The sequence below is a fragment of the Ambystoma mexicanum genome, chromosome 7p (assembly GCF_040938575.1).
Source record: "Ambystoma mexicanum isolate Mex_15411 chromosome 7p, UKY_AmexF1_1, whole genome shotgun sequence".
Taxonomy (NCBI): Eukaryota; Metazoa; Chordata; class Amphibia; order Caudata; family Ambystomatidae; genus Ambystoma; species Ambystoma mexicanum.
In genome coordinates this window covers 68,421,707-68,436,879 of record NC_090939.1, presented here as the reverse complement: position 1 = coordinate 68,436,879, position 15,173 = coordinate 68,421,707, and the positions used below count along the sequence as shown (strand labels likewise).

Sequence of the window (15,173 nt, the reverse complement as noted above, 5' to 3'; positions counted from 1 at the left end):
TGCGCTTGCTGTTTTTGTGTGTTTGAACCTGCACGCATTACCATAAGTGCACCTCCCTTCGGCGAACAACCAACATTCTGGCAACTCCCCTTGGTAACTGTGCCGGTTGGTCCAAGAGGAGTTCCCACGAAAGGACCCCCTCCCTTTTGAATAGGACCCCCTGCCCCTGCCCTGTGCTGTTCTTTCGCTTGCCACGCTCTCATCTACCGGCCTGGCTGGGACCGCTTTCGTATCTATGCGACCCCCCACGTCTACTTCATCCCATGTCATTGCCGGCCATACCTGCATTTTAAGTCTAAAACCTTTATCGTAGTTGCTCCATGTATCCCCCCATGCTTCAAGTATTGCTCGTGAATATACTGTTCGTACGCCATCAATGCCACGCCATCTTGTGGGAATTTTTCTAACATAATCGTGGCATAAACCCTGAACGCCCTCAACCAGGTATGTATATTGAGCTCTATCTTTGGCCTCTCCCTCTCCTTCTTCTCCCTTTCCCTCTCAGTGGGTTCGCTGAAGCCTTGCCCCGCGGGGACCATCCCCAACAATTCCATAATGTCCATGAACTCCTTCCTCCATACCCGCTCTTTGTATGCCAGCGGGATATGCCATGCCAATGCATTGATCGCCACTCTGGCCGGTGCAAACCCCGGCATGGGCCTCCCGTATATTGTGTTACTACTGGGCAGCTCCTGCCCATGTACCTGTGAAGGAGCCTGTGCCCCCCACCAAGGTGTCCCCCCAATTTGTGGCGTGTAGATGGTGTTTGCCCCCTGCGTCGCCATCTGCACCGGGTTCCCTCCCATTAATGGCTGTCCTGCGCCTGCCACTGGCTGACTCGCCCCCGAGCCAAGTTGCTCCGTGATCCCATTATCTCCTTGTATTCCTTTACCCACCATATTCAAAGCATTCTTATTAACAGGCAACTGACAATTTGCACCCGTCACCCAAGCTTCCATGCATTCCCTGAACATACCTTTCACCATCTCCAAGGTGGTCGGCACCTCCGCTGCTACCGCCGGTGTGGCTACAGGTGTGCTGCGAGGACCTCCCACTGGTCTTGGAGCCTCAGCAGGGACAGGTGCCGGAATGGCCTCAACCTCCTGCGCCCTCCCCTTTCCCTTGGGGTTGGTTTTTCGTTTCTGTGCTGCCGCCGCTTGCTGCTGGCTGTCCCTCGCTTTCTTGGTCATCACCCTTTTCCTTTTGGTGACCGGCTCCTCGTCCTCCTCGAGCTCCTCGATGTCCAGCTCTCCCCCTTCCTGCGAGTGCACTTCCACCCATGCCTCCTCGATGGGTGTAGGAGGGAACAAGATGGGTGACTCTGCCCTCTGATTGCGCCCGCAACCTCGGCTCCCACCTGTGCTGCCATTAACTGCATCCAGTCGTTGCCATATTTGTCCCCTGCTCTTCTTGCCATCATCAAAAATGCCTCCAGGTCTTCTTTCTGCTGGTCCTCTTGGCTTTTTCCTTGCCTCTGCATCATTTTCCTTTAAGCACCGTCCTTGCAAACAATGTCCGCTTTCCTTCACAGCCCTTGTAGCCCAGCGAAAATTCTGTTTAAGTTGGTGTCCTTTCACTTGCTGTTGCCTTGCCTTAGCTCGTTCCCCCCAAATCAGAATGACACACCTATTGTTGGCTTAAAAACTCAGGTCGCCTGCCTTGCCAGACCAAGCACTCATCGCTTGTGCAACGGACTCCCAGCACGTGACAGTTTAAATATGCTCCCAGCCGAAAGCCGTACTACCGGAATGTCTCCTTACTGCGGGATTTAGAACTCCATTCCTCCGCCTTGATAAGTGCAAGCTCCTATTGCTTGCACCCTGGGTTCTCCGGGCACGAAACGGGTAAGTCCGCTTCCCGCTTCTGCTTCCACGAGCCGCTCGGCTGCAAGGCTCCTCTTTTCCCCGCAGCGTCCCTCGCGTCCTGCCGGCTACGAGCGTGTAGCTCCCTGCTGCTTCTCCGCTCGTTGGATGGCCCCGCCTGCTTCCGCACCTTCTTTCCTGCCGGCTACGAGCGTGTAGCTCCCTGCTGCTTCTCCGCTCGTTGGATGGCCCCGCCTGCTTCCGCACCTTCTTTCCTGCCGGCTACGCCAAGAGTTGCAGTCCCGGCAGAAACCTGCCTCGGAACCCTCGCGCTCCGTCGCAGCCGCCTCCGGCTGCCGTCCACTCGTTGAACCCGCTCTGCCTCAACGATGAACGCCGCTCTGCCACCACGAAAGCGTATTCCAACGAAGTCGATTCCACTAAATCCAACGAAGTCAAACGAAGTCCTCCTCTCTTGGCGGGCGCCCGGCTGCTGGAAGAGCTGCAAGTGCTCCCAAGCCGGGCGCCCGCTCTACTTATGCGCCAAGCCACGCCTTCTTTCTTTGTTGCCCTTCGCGGGCTTTCCGGGGCTCTTGGCGCCCTTTCCTCTGCTCTTTCGCCCTCCTCTGTCCTCCCTTCATGGGGGGGGAGGGGCAAGAGCGCGAAAAGGAGTAAGGCCCCTGCCCCGGTTATCGGGGTGCCTCCTCCACTCGCTGCACTCCCCTTCGTCACCTTCAAATCCGAGCCCGCCATTAAACTAAGGAGATGGGGGAGGTCGTTGGAAGAAACAGTATGCATTGGGATCCTTATGAGTTTAATTGCAGGAGTTATAATGTTTAATTGCACAGACTATTTCAATATTAAAACAGGTGAGATGTCAGCCACATAAGGTTGGAATGCTGTGAAAAGATGTATTTCGAAATGTTAATAAAGTTAGAAAAAAAAGGCAAGGAGAAGCTGCTGGATAGCGCGAGCGGCCCGAGGGAGGTGGCGGCCAGGGGGTGCCAGCAAAGGCAGCCTGTAACATGCAACTAAAGAAGTATTTTGCTTTATAGTAATGCTGCCAACATGGGGCCAGCTGTTTTCAGGGGTTCCCTGAGGTGTGGGTCCATTTCACCTAAACTGGTTGAAAGGCTCTGACGCTGCCTATGTATGACTTCAGGTTTGAGATGCCATCTAGTCGAAAGACACGTGGTGTTACTTCCTTTGGTGGCCTCATCATGGTAATTACTATTTTTATAAAAAAAAAAACACTGTGTGTCAAACCGCGCGACTTCCGTTTTGAAAATGATGTAATGCTTTCGCCTTCTGCCGGAGGGAGAAAACCGCGAAATTCGCGAAGATGACTTGAGAAATCCCCTATTTCTTCACTCCCTGATGGGATGTCTCAGAGGGCCAATGTGAGCCGGCTGCGTCACACCTCCTGGATGAAAGGCTGAGTACGGAGGGCTGGCTCCGGCAGGGCTGGTTTTTGAAGCTGCGCTTCCTCGGGATGGAGTGTTCGGGAAAAGGGCTTCGGAGGAGAACCAGGTGGGTGCCCTGCACGTGAGGCTTGGGGGCAGTCAGTCTCCTTGCCTCCAGTGTCTGCCTTGTCCTCTGACACTATCGGGTCACTACCAGCTCCAGCTTCCTCTTTCTTCTGGCGTCATGTGTCCAGGACGCCGGGTTCCACACTCACTGCGTGTGTGCATGCCGTGCCAAGCGCTGCCAGTCATTAAGCACCGTGGGGCCGGGCGAGCCATTGGCTGGAGCGGTGTGTGCAGGTATCCTCAGCTGACCTCCGGCGTCTGGCCGGATAATGGGTCTCTTACTAATGAAAGGTAGAGTTAAATGTTAATGTTAAATGTTAAAGGTATTTGTACCGCGCACCGTCACCAACAGAGTTGGTCCCCAGGCGCTCTGGCAGATCCGCAAGGGAGAAGGCGGGGTGGGTTAGCAGGGTGAAGAGGGAGTAGGATAGTGAGAGGAGTGGCGTCCTGTTGGCAGCTTCATCTCGACCGTGTGCTGAGCTTTGGTGCATGAGCAATGCCAGTCCTCGTGTGCTTTTAGTGCGGTTTATGTGTTGTTGAGGTGTGGTGAAGTGAGTGCGGTTTGCAGTGCGAGAGGTGGTTGTGTTCGTTTGGTGAGTGAGTTAAGTATGCAGAAAATGTGAGTTATTTGTTAGTAGGTTATATGTTTAAGCAGCTAATCATCACAGTGTGGCTTAATGCCTGGATTTCGGGAGTCCTGTATGGTGAGAAACAGCTAGGTTTGTGAGTCGGGTTAGTTCAGTGCAGCCCCAGAGGTCGGGTCGAAGTGGGCGGGAGCAGTGCCCCCATACTTTTTATTTTTAAGTGTTACTGTTTCTATACTTTTATTTTAAAAAGAAACCGTTCTGGAATGGTTTAGTTTTAAAATAAAAGTGTAGGAAGAAGTTGAAGCTTGCACTTCAGTGCACTGCACTGCACATTCCCATAAACAGCAGGTGTGTTTGTTTGGGGGTTTCCAGGGGAGTTGCTAGGTCTGGAAAAGACCCGGGGCTAGGCTGATGTCGGAACTGTTGGGACTGGGGGCTAGCTAATCTTTTGGCTGTAGCTCCTGGGATTCTATCCGGGGCTACAACCAAAAGATCAGGGGCTATAGCCCTCTTCTCCCCCCCCTAGCAATGCCCCTGGGGGTTTCCATTGTGTTTGGAAGGGGGCGCAGGGATGGTGTTTGTGGGGAGAGGGGAAGACCCCACTACTTCTTTTCGTACACTTCGACCACTGTGCAGCCCTAAAGCACAGATAGATTAGTGGGTCCGTCCTGTATAGACGCAGCCACCAATCCAAACTAAACTCAATAGGATACAGTTGGATCAGCGCAACACCACCAAATCGAGACGGCCCACGAGGAACTAGCAACATCCGAACCCACAGGTATACAACTCTAACGGAATCATAAGTACCTGAACCAGGATACAGACCCCACTAACCCAACCCTCAATCTTCTGCATACTTAAACCCACACAAAACCACACAACCATCTCTCTCCCAGCAATCCGCACACACTTTACCACACCGCATCAACAACACATAAACTTCACCCACAGCACTCAAGGCCTTCATCCAATCCGATACTAGCACCAAAGCCCAGCACTCGGTGTATACCGAGCTGAAGCTGCCAACAGCACACCACCTCTCCCACTCTCCTTCTCCCCTCCTCCCGTCTAACCCTACCCCACCCTTCCTGTTTACAGATCCGCCAGAGCACCTGGGGACCCATTCCGTTGGTGACGGTGCGCTATACAAGTACCGCTAACATAACATAACATAGGGAGATGGGGCCTACACCTGACAGAAATTAAGGTTTTTTTTATTGCGGCATGCTCCCTGTTCCATTCTAATGAACTCTGTATGGGGTTGTAATTCTAATGAACTAAGGACAGTGGGTTGAGTGTCTATTCTCGTCCTTGGTGTTGGAGCAGGGGTTGCGGTCTCCTCTGATCATACTGACTATGCGAATGTGTCAGACAGACATCAGACCAGAGCTTGCTGGAGCTTTGGATGTGGTACAGGCTGGGAGGCTGTGGATGAGTCGTTTCAGTGTTTTCGGTTGGACGGTGTATGTGTTCAGTCTTTAGTGTCCTCCTTTCTGGCTATTTCTCATAAGGTCTTAAGGTTTGTCGTGGGGTCCGTTCCTACGGTTCTGTTCGTGTTCGATTTTTGGTGGCGACTGAGATCGGTATCTTTATTCATCTTTGTTTAGTGGTGTGGCCATAACTGCTGGACCCATATGCATGCAAGTTCCACATCCGACCCACCCTCCCTGGAAAAGAAGAGCTGGACCACACAGTGTGCAAGTGTTGGCAATAAAAGGCTGTAGTGATTTTATTGTCACAGATATGGTTATGAAAACAATAACAATAATCACATATTCACCTGATATCATACTTTTGGGCACCGGGTCAATAGGTAACCCCCTCTCGCCCGTGCCGCCTTTCTTGTCCCACGGCTTGTTGTGGTCACTGTGCAGTGCCCTGTTCCTCTCTTCCTTTGTTCTTCTCCCTTCTTTTCTAGGGTGGGAGGGTTTTGTGGAAAAGGAGGAAAAGTGGAGGGCACTGAGTTAACAGTGAACCTCCTGACTGTTTGGGTCCCCGTTCAGGGTCGACAAAAAGTTTGTGTTTCTGTTGAGCTGTGCTGCTTTGTGGAAGGGTGAGGTGATTTTCTCACCTCACCCTTCCCTTGCTTTGTAATGGACGAGACTGCTGTTTCTTGTCCATTCGTGTGCGTCAGTGTTGTAGTTATGCAGAGAAGAGCCAGGTTTTGAGGAGCCAGCCTCAAAATTGTCGTTTGCCCCCCCTCCCTTTCTCTGAGCACAAGAGGCTGAATAGCCCACTTAGAGCCTAGATTGGTGAAAACCCGCACCACCTCCACCCCCCTCATTGTGAGGCGATGGGGAAGGGACCCTACAGCAAGAGCCGGTCAACTTTCTCACTTGGGAAGCCAGAGCGTTTATGTTTAAACAATGGGTAAAACTATATCGGAGCTGTCCGAAATGGATGGGGGGGGGGGTGCAGGTTCTCACCAATATAGGCTTTAAGTGGGCCGGGGCTCAACCTGGGAGGGTGTTAAAATTGCTCTCATGCTGCAGCTCGGCAGGGGCTCGTTGGCCCATTTCAGTTAATCTCACACTGCGCGTCCTTCTCCAGTCCCATTGGTCTCATTTTGTGTGTGTGTCTCGCTCTTTGTGTGTCATTCTCTGTGTGAAACACACTGTTTTCGTTTCGCTTCACTCGGCATGAAACCATAAAAGCACACACACAATACAATTAACACGGCAGGTCATTAATATACAATTAATGAAACAGCTGCATTACAGAATAAAAGAGCAACAATATTTATGATTCATCAAAATCACAATTTTGTAGCATGGACAAATATCGTCCGACAGCTCCCAGAACAATACGTCTAAGGACTCTTCAACCCCAAACTCTTGTTTATTCAGGTACAACCTACCAGAACCCAATCCAAGCATACGCCATACTTCTCCGTGATGACAGCATAGCAGATTTTTTATGTTCTCCGACGGATTTTGCCAAAGTCAAGCGTGACACAAGGGAGGACTCGGCTTTATTTATTTAATATGTATATAGATATATATATTTTTTTCTACGCGAGTTTGGTTTCTAAGCCCAGATCTGGGATTCGAACTTCTGCTGCTGTGCAAGGTCTTGCGTCCAAGAGCAGCGCGTTCCCCCTGTTCTATCCTCTTCACAGGCCTCTTTCCACTGATAGAATGTGCCTAAAAACCGCTCTATGCTATGAAAGGCCCGGGTAACTGCCGACCCGAATACAGCAGAGCAAAGGTTTTTCAACTTGCACATGCCATTATTGGCCGCAAAAAGCTCTCTCCATATGGCTCAGTGCATTGGGGGAACTCATGGGAAGCATAAGTAAACCTTTTAAAAACGTGTTTTCTTTTGCGGTTCAAGCCTGGGCGCTGGTAGCCCCCTAGATCTCTGCAGCATAAAGGGGCGAGGATGTAGCTTGCAACTTCTACATCTCAATAGCTGGGGTTACAGCTCCCACTCCGTGGCGGGCTGAACGTTTCCTTGTGCCCCCACTAGCTCAGGAAACAGCTGCGTTTCCAGCTAAAATCTCAGTAAAATGGTTAGCTGTTGAGTCATTGCCTTGATTCTGGCAGCCTAATGCAACCATCTCTAAAAGGTCCTTTGCCACAAACTTCCAGTTTGATGTTATCCATTGTGTAAATAAAATGCTGGCCTTGTGTCTACAGGATGATGTGGAGGGGCGAGGATCCGCCCCCAGTTACTAATGGCAGGCGGTCCGATGCAGGAGACATCCCCACGCCCAAGAAATGGAAAAGTCCCAAAATGTGACAAAACAACAGTCTATTAAGAGATCTCATAAACGGGGGGGACAAGAAAACAGATGTCACGGGATTTCCACTATTCTCTAGCACCTGGTTACAGGCTTGTTGTCAACGTCACGGGAGGCTAGCGCAGGGGGCAAGCAAAAACACCAGGAGCAACACAGGTTCGATCCCCGGGTTCGTGCATAGAAGCCTCTGGGTATTAAGCAGGGTATAAATAAACTATCATATATATATATATTTATTTGTATATAATCTTTTTAGATTTTTACAAAGACGTTTTCGGAGATGAAGAAAAAGCAAGTTTATGAAGTTTGTGAAGTTGATAACATATCATCTAATTCTACAAATAACAAAGGTGGGCTGGGGTTGGTTAGGGAGGCAAACTACTTACAGTATGCATTTGGGGTTAGTGCTCTGATTGGATATGCTTGATCCGGTGGCCCCCGTGTCGCCACCTCCTAAATATGAGGACAGTGCATTATAATTGGACTTTGCAAAAAAGTGTGAACTGGCGGAAAAGATGGGTAGGGATTGGTTAGAGAGCGTCTCCTCAGCCTTGGTACATTGGAGAGCTACCAGCCCATGAGCAACAACTCAAGGTGATGAGAACAGCCCCACAAGTGCTGTCTGTACCAATAAGGTTGCCATCTCCGATCCTTTAGGCCTTGAGCTTAGCCCATTTAGCTTTCATCCTGTTATCATTTTGTATAGTTTGTCCTGAGCTGGGTGGGAATAAAGGTCTCTGGCTCGAATGAAGAGGTTTGGCCCACAGTCCCACATCGCGCGTGTTGAGACCACTTTTGCTTGATTTTCCTGCTCCAGGTTTGCTAGGATTTTCTAGCATTTAGGCGTGCTGGTGTCTAACGTAACAAAACCGTTTCTAATATCTTCCTTTGTATTCTTGAGTGTCGATGTGAAACTCTCTCCCTTGATAGCTGGAACACGTACGCCGGCTGCATGACCCGCCTGGTCTGCGTTTCCCTGCTAAATCAACGAGGCAGGCCTCTACTTGCATTCTCAACCCTTCTCTGTGCCTTCCATTCATTTCAATGTGGCTGCATCTTCCATTTTGATTTTCATGGCTACCTATGTTAACTGCATTCTGCGTTAAGCAAGTTTCGGATCTTATTCTTGTGCCTCTTGCATTACTGCATAGCAAAGACGGTATGCCCTCCAAGTGGGCCATTACGCATGACCTTGGTATCTAAGAGAAGCTTAATCTGAGTGTCTGTGTAGCTTCGTGCAGGGATGCATATATGCTTTGTCTAACGCAGCTACGTCTTGGCCACAGTCGTGACATCATCGGCTCTCTGCATGGTCACAGTCAGTCCACTTGCTCCATCGTCTGCAAGTTTATCTCCTCGAAGGCGCCATCAGGATAGGGTCTGAATGGTTGTCTGAATAGCGCTTCTCAAATCTGCAGTACAATGGGGATGGAGAGGAAGAGGAGGGGTACAGGAACGATGCACTCCTGTCATTTCTGCATCGCAGGATGAGGAAGGGACCAAAGCGGCGAGGGCCACATTCCTCTGTCCCTCTTCAACAGAACGGTGTTCCCGCAAGACAGTTTTTGCAAGAGGGCAGCTCCGTCTTGTTCAGGCCCAATTCCTACCCTGCACGCACGTGGCTCCTAATGTAACACTAATGTACTAAGAATATTATGTGGTACGCTAGGGCAGTTTTGCCCTAGTGTTAAGTGCAAAGTTTCGAGGTAATACTGTCCCTGGACATAGAGTATTTGACTCACAGAGAAGATACTGTTGTGTGTGTGTTTTTTTTTGTAACCTTTCTACTGCAATTGCAGAGGACTCAATTTTTTCGTGGCCATGTGTGAGAAGGCCACCCAGTCCTGTTTTTCCCCTTTGGATTATGGGACGTGTAGTTTTTGTTTCTTTTTTTTAAATGTAGGGAAACTACAAGTCGCAGACTTCCATACAGAAACGCGACCACCTGGCCTTCCCACGCATGGCCACGGGATAGTTGTGAGCTTTTTGGTTACGCGTATGTCATAAATCGCACACACTAGGCCACTTGGGAGGAGATCTGAAGTGCAGGGTTTTCTTTGCATTTTGGGATTTGTAGTCTTTATAAGGGGGTTGGGAGAATAGCTAAATGTCCCAGAATAGAAATGAAAAGACTGCGAGAGGGTCTCCTTAATGAAAGCGTCTTGTTGGCATGTATGTTGTTGATCGTTTTGAGGAGTTCTTAGCCCTAAAGCTGTCAGAGGGGATTAACCACCCACCCCCCTCTCATTTTTCAACAATTCAGTGTTTCACACGGGCACATATATTATTGTTACCTGTTTCTTTTGTGTGTAGCGCTTAGACTACTGCATTTACTGTTGCAACACATGTTGCAATTTCCCAGTGGCGCTCAATTTATTGACCCTGGACCTGTGGGTGCAGCAAGGGCTTAACTGACTAAACTATCTGACCAGATTGAACGGTTTTTAAAACCGAGTAGTGCTGTCTGGCTTTGTCTTTTCGCGAACACGTGGCATTGTGCATTACTGAATAAGCCTGGAAGTGTTTTAGTGCAGGGAAGCAGTGCAGGCAAGTGACAAGATGGAATAATACAATAACTGCAACATACCCCCTTGCACCCGTACCAGGATCATGAGACCAAACAGCCAGGTAAGGTGGAACAACATTGGCCACAAGCTTTATTGGGTAAAGAGCTATGTGCAAAGAAAACCAACCAAACATAATGATAAAACAAAACCATTCTGGGAAACATGGGAATCAGGTGAGCAGGGACCCTACTCCACCGTAGGGTCAACCCAAGGCTGATCCCTGCCGCCCTTCATACCAAGGCTTGTGACTTCGTAATGACCCGGCGTTGAGCCGTGTCCGGTTTCATTTCCGCCACTTGTTTCCTTCTTTTATGTGACTTATTTCCTTTTACCCATTGCCTTCAGGCAGGCATTAGGTCTTCTCTGTGTTTATCTTGGATCCATGCTGACGCTGTGTTTTAGTGATATTTCGCCTTCCTTGGTTAGCCGCCGGCTTCCTTCTTTTTGTACAGTGTGTTTCCTTTTTATGTTGTCTCTTTGCGAGGCTTTAGCGTGCAAAGGCATTTGAACCTTTACCAATATTAAATCCTTAATTAGATGTAGCCTTATTTAATTCTCCATTTTCTTCCTTCATTTTAACCGTCATATTTTACCTTTTTTATGTAGCCTCTTGCGGGGCGTTAGTATTTTCTTTTCTTTCAGTGATTAGACTTTTTTAGTGGTGCTTGTTTTACATTTTTACCCTTATCCCAGCGTTAACTGTCGTATTGTCTCATTCATTATTGATGATACCTACACCTATCACTACTTATGTAAGGGAGGGAGGTTTTTAATTCCGTTTTGCTGCAACGTGCCAGTCTTGGGCGCACGAAGCGCCAGTGCCACTGGGAAGGGGGGCAATGGAGGGGCTACCTTGCCCTCCTCAGATATAGTCGCCAAAAGGGCCTGAGAGCAGGTAGCCCCTATTGTTACATCAAAGGCCCGGTGTCCTCCCTTTCGTCCGGATGGTAGGCGGGCCTTTGATGTAGCTGTCAGGGGCAGGGTCCGCCTGTTTGACAGGCGTTTGTTACTTGTCCCTGCCACCTTCCAGCTCGCACGGGTGGCCAGTAGTCTGGGTCCCTATTGTCTAGGAGGTCAAGTGTCCCACGTTGCACACCTGGGTGCCACTGGGCAAGTACCTGAAAAGTGTTGCCCATATCCCCTGGGTACCTCCTGCAAGCCCACCTCCCATCTTATGCCTCTGGGCCTTCCACCTGGTGCCCATGTGAATAAGTCTGGAAGTGTTTTTGTGCTGGGAAGCGTAGGACCAACTCAAGGCTGATCCCTGCCGCCACCCTGAGGCGGTGCACGGCCTCTCAGGCCCTCCCAAAATGGACCATTATGTACAGCCCCTCTCCGCCAAAGTCCAAAAGATGTCCCTTGTAAAAATGCCCATAACGTCTATCGAGAGATGCACCCCGTCGCTGGTGAATAGTTCTTTATTATTCAATGTGATCCCGTGTTTTATGAATTTGAGGCCTGAGAATGTGCAAAAAGGACCTAAAGCCTTGTTCAACTTTCGTCTGGAAATTTCTATTGCTTTGTTGGACTCAGCAGCTACCAGTGTTGCTGTGGGAGGATTTCAGACAGCATGCGCTCCACCTGTTTCCAGCATTGTGCAACGCTCCTGAGCGAGGTGCTCATTTCTGCTAATAGTGACTTTCTTCCCCACTCAACCAGGTCAGTGTCCCCAAGGTGAATCATCAGGAAATCGGGCGATGGGACGCTGACCCCCAGTAGGCTGGCACATTTGTCATGCAGGTCACCCCAGCGCATGCCGTGCTTGCCCCACCAGTAAGTGACCATGTTCTGAAAGCGCAGGCCCTCCTGTGTTTCCTCCAGCCATCGGCTGGCCCTTGTGACGAAGGACTGACCCACAATCCATGCTGTTTTAAATGGAGGTCTCCCGGTGAGGTGTGACAGAAAAAGAGGGTGGTTCCGTTAGATTAAGTCTTTTATAATGTATTTTTTATATACCCCAGACTTCCCAACTCCCAAGCCCTTTTATTGCTTTCTCCTGTAGGCCACCCATCCAGGCACATGTTGCTGGGCCAAACCTGAAGGAGAGTGACCCGAATTCTGCCGGGTCCCATCCCACAGCCCTCATTGCCTTTTTTAGTACTGTCCCTAACTGGAATCTGCTAAGGGCTGACCTGTTTTTGTGTGTCAACAGTTGCCCCCCCTTCCTTGGGCGTCTGCCATGAAAGGATCTGGTGTTGCAAATGGGGCAGTATTCTGCCTCCTCTATGAAATAGAGGTTAATCATTCTCCCCTTTCCCTTCTGGTCAGTCTCAGATCTGTTGAAGTTTTATGGCCATTGTTTCTTTTCCCAGGTTGATATCAGACACTGCTAGACCCTCCTCTGAATGTGTATTTTTGGATGCAATTTAACTAATTCTAAAAGCCCGAAGTAGTTTAATGTAAAGGCTGCACTTAATAAAACTGCCTCATAAGTATTGCTGCATACCTTGTGTAGGCTATTAGGATTTTTAATTTAACAAAATTCAAGGAGCGCTTAGTGTCCCTTTTTACCCCTTCTAGTTTGGACCACCCCTTCAATGCATATCTTGTCAATGCACCGTTTGTAGGGTCTGTACCTCCCGCCATTGTAGTGTAATACGCCTCTGCTGCTAAACGGGGGGATGCCCATGCCTTATTCTTATTCTGTCTGAAGGCCCATTCCATGAAATCATTAACGTGATTTTCTTGGATTTCCCAGATGTTGGTGACCTTAGTTATTCCGCCAAATTCTTTGAGGCATTTGCTGTACAGATTTGCTGTTTTTTGAGGCAGGTCATTTTTTGCCAGCTCCCCCAAAATCTCAGCAGGCTCACCTGATGGTGTTTGATGCCGTGAGTTATTCCCCGCAACGCCATTGCCTTGGGTGCGGTCGTGAACAGGATATTTTCCTGGGGATCCTTTCCTTTTTAGATGCTGTGCCCAAAATTGTTTTATTCCATGATTGCCCACGCTTCTCCTGGTACTGCTGCCATCCTTTCCTCAAGAAAATACAGAAAAAGGCGGGGGAATTGTCCCAAAAGCAGTGAGGGAAGGGACTGGAAATCCTTTTATAACAAGAAAGTTCCTATTGCTGTAAACACAATTTGCATGAATTCTAATCATACATTCTTTCTAAAGGTGTACCGGGATCGGTATCACACATTTTTTGAAAAAGGTTCTCTGAAAACAATGAGGGCAAGTTTGTAAAAAAATATATGTGTGTTTATTTCACAAAGAGAAATTTAAATAGACTAAGTGTAAAGGGTTTATCAACAATGAAAAACATAAAACAAAGAAGAACAAATAGCTGCAAATGCAAATGGTTTCATAGTTTAGACATGTTAGTCAAGCAAAAAGACAAAAAATCACAAAAGTTCAATTTTCAATTCGTTTTAGTATTAGAGAGAGAGCAAACATAAAAATCAGTTATCAATTTAGTTGCAAAAGAGGGAATACTCGTGGACACTAGATTCATGGACTGAAAATAGTGAAAAAATGGCCTAATTATAAGCCAACAAAATTAGGTAGTTGGAATTTTCTTTACTAAAAATAGTGAAGTCCAAATTAGCTCTGTTTCCTGTATTCCAATGACAGGTCTGCCTCTGCTTGAGGATTTAGCGCCCCGAAAGTATGGAACTGCAAACGGGACAGTGTTGCATTTCAGGGTACGTTTTGTTATTTCTCTCAATGCCTTTCGTACCAGTCTGCCAGATGTAGAACCTTTATTTAGCACGTGTACGACTGCCATGTTGTCAGACCATGTGACTAGCTCTGTGTTGTTCACATTGTCCCCCCATATGTAAAGTGCTATCCATATGGGAAATATTTCCAGCAATGTGATGTTTTTGGTCCAGCCTTCGCCAGCTGGGAGGCCAGTGGCCTGCGCACCATTTATTGCCAAAGCATATCCCAAAGGCCTTGCCCCCTGAAGCATCAGTGAACAGGACCCTCCTGTCAGTGTCATTTATGGGCATGCGTCATATAACTTTCCCATTCAAAATGTTGAGGAATGTTTCTCATACTGCCAAGTCTTTCTGTATTGTGTTGCCCAGCCGTATGTGATGGTGTTGTTTAGTTCTACCTCTCATTCTCATCTCTAGGCTTCTGTGAAACACCCGGCCTTGTGGCATGATCCTGGTTGCAAAATTTAGATTTCCTGCCAGTGACTGGATTTCTTTAAGCGTTGCTTTGTTTTTGCCAGAATTCTTTCTGATCGCCCCTAGTAAGTCATCTACCTTCTAATTGGGTATAAGGCACTCCCCCTTTATGGAACCAATTTCAATTCCCAAAAATGACAGGACCTGTGTTGGGCCTACTGTTTTCTCTCCCGACAGCGGGACCCCTAATCTTGCCATGGTTTTGCTGAATTTATTAATGGCAGAGCTGCACTGGGTGGACCCTTCTGGTCCCATGAAGAAAATATTGTCCAAGTAGTGAACTACTCTAACCCCTGGCATGTAACACCATCAATGATGAACTGCATCTCTTCTAACCCCCAGGCTCCGATGAGGAAGATGCCAGTCAGGAGCGGAGTGCAAGGGCATCGACATCACGCCATGGGAAAAGGGCAACCGCCACCACCACCCCCCAGCCTGATAAACAGGCCAGACCCACAGCCAGTGTGCCTGACCCTGTGGAAAGCCAGCAGACAACACATGCTGCCAGTGTGGCTCACACACATCAGAACCCGCAGCACACACCCACAACAGATGGAGGAGTGTCCCTTCCTGCGCAACCAACCATCGCGGACGTTGTGGATGTCAATGTGGACCCCGAGGGTGCCACAGTTGTGTCTACTACACCCACCCCAAGCCCCCTGGCCACACCCCTGCCCCATATGGAGGCCTACAGCAGTGACAATCCCTGCCTCCATGACTCCGACCTCAATGATTAGGACGTGTGCCCCTTCGAGGAGGACAGCACACAGGATGTAGGCCCCGTGCATGCACCATCCACCACTCCAG

The 15,173-nt window shown here is 49.0% G+C and overlaps 1 protein-coding gene across 1 annotated transcript in view; it reads left to right on the top strand.

Annotated features, from left to right (window-relative positions):
• The first annotated feature begins 3,148 nt into the window (after positions 1–3,148).
• Positions 3,149–15,173, top strand: part of LOC138525698 (ICOS ligand-like) — a 289,305-nt gene continuing 277,280 nt past the window's right edge. The window contains exon 1 of the mRNA XM_069635795.1: positions 3,149–3,332. The gene's annotated coding sequence lies outside the window, so the exon portion shown is untranslated. The remainder of the gene's footprint in view (positions 3,333–15,173) is intronic.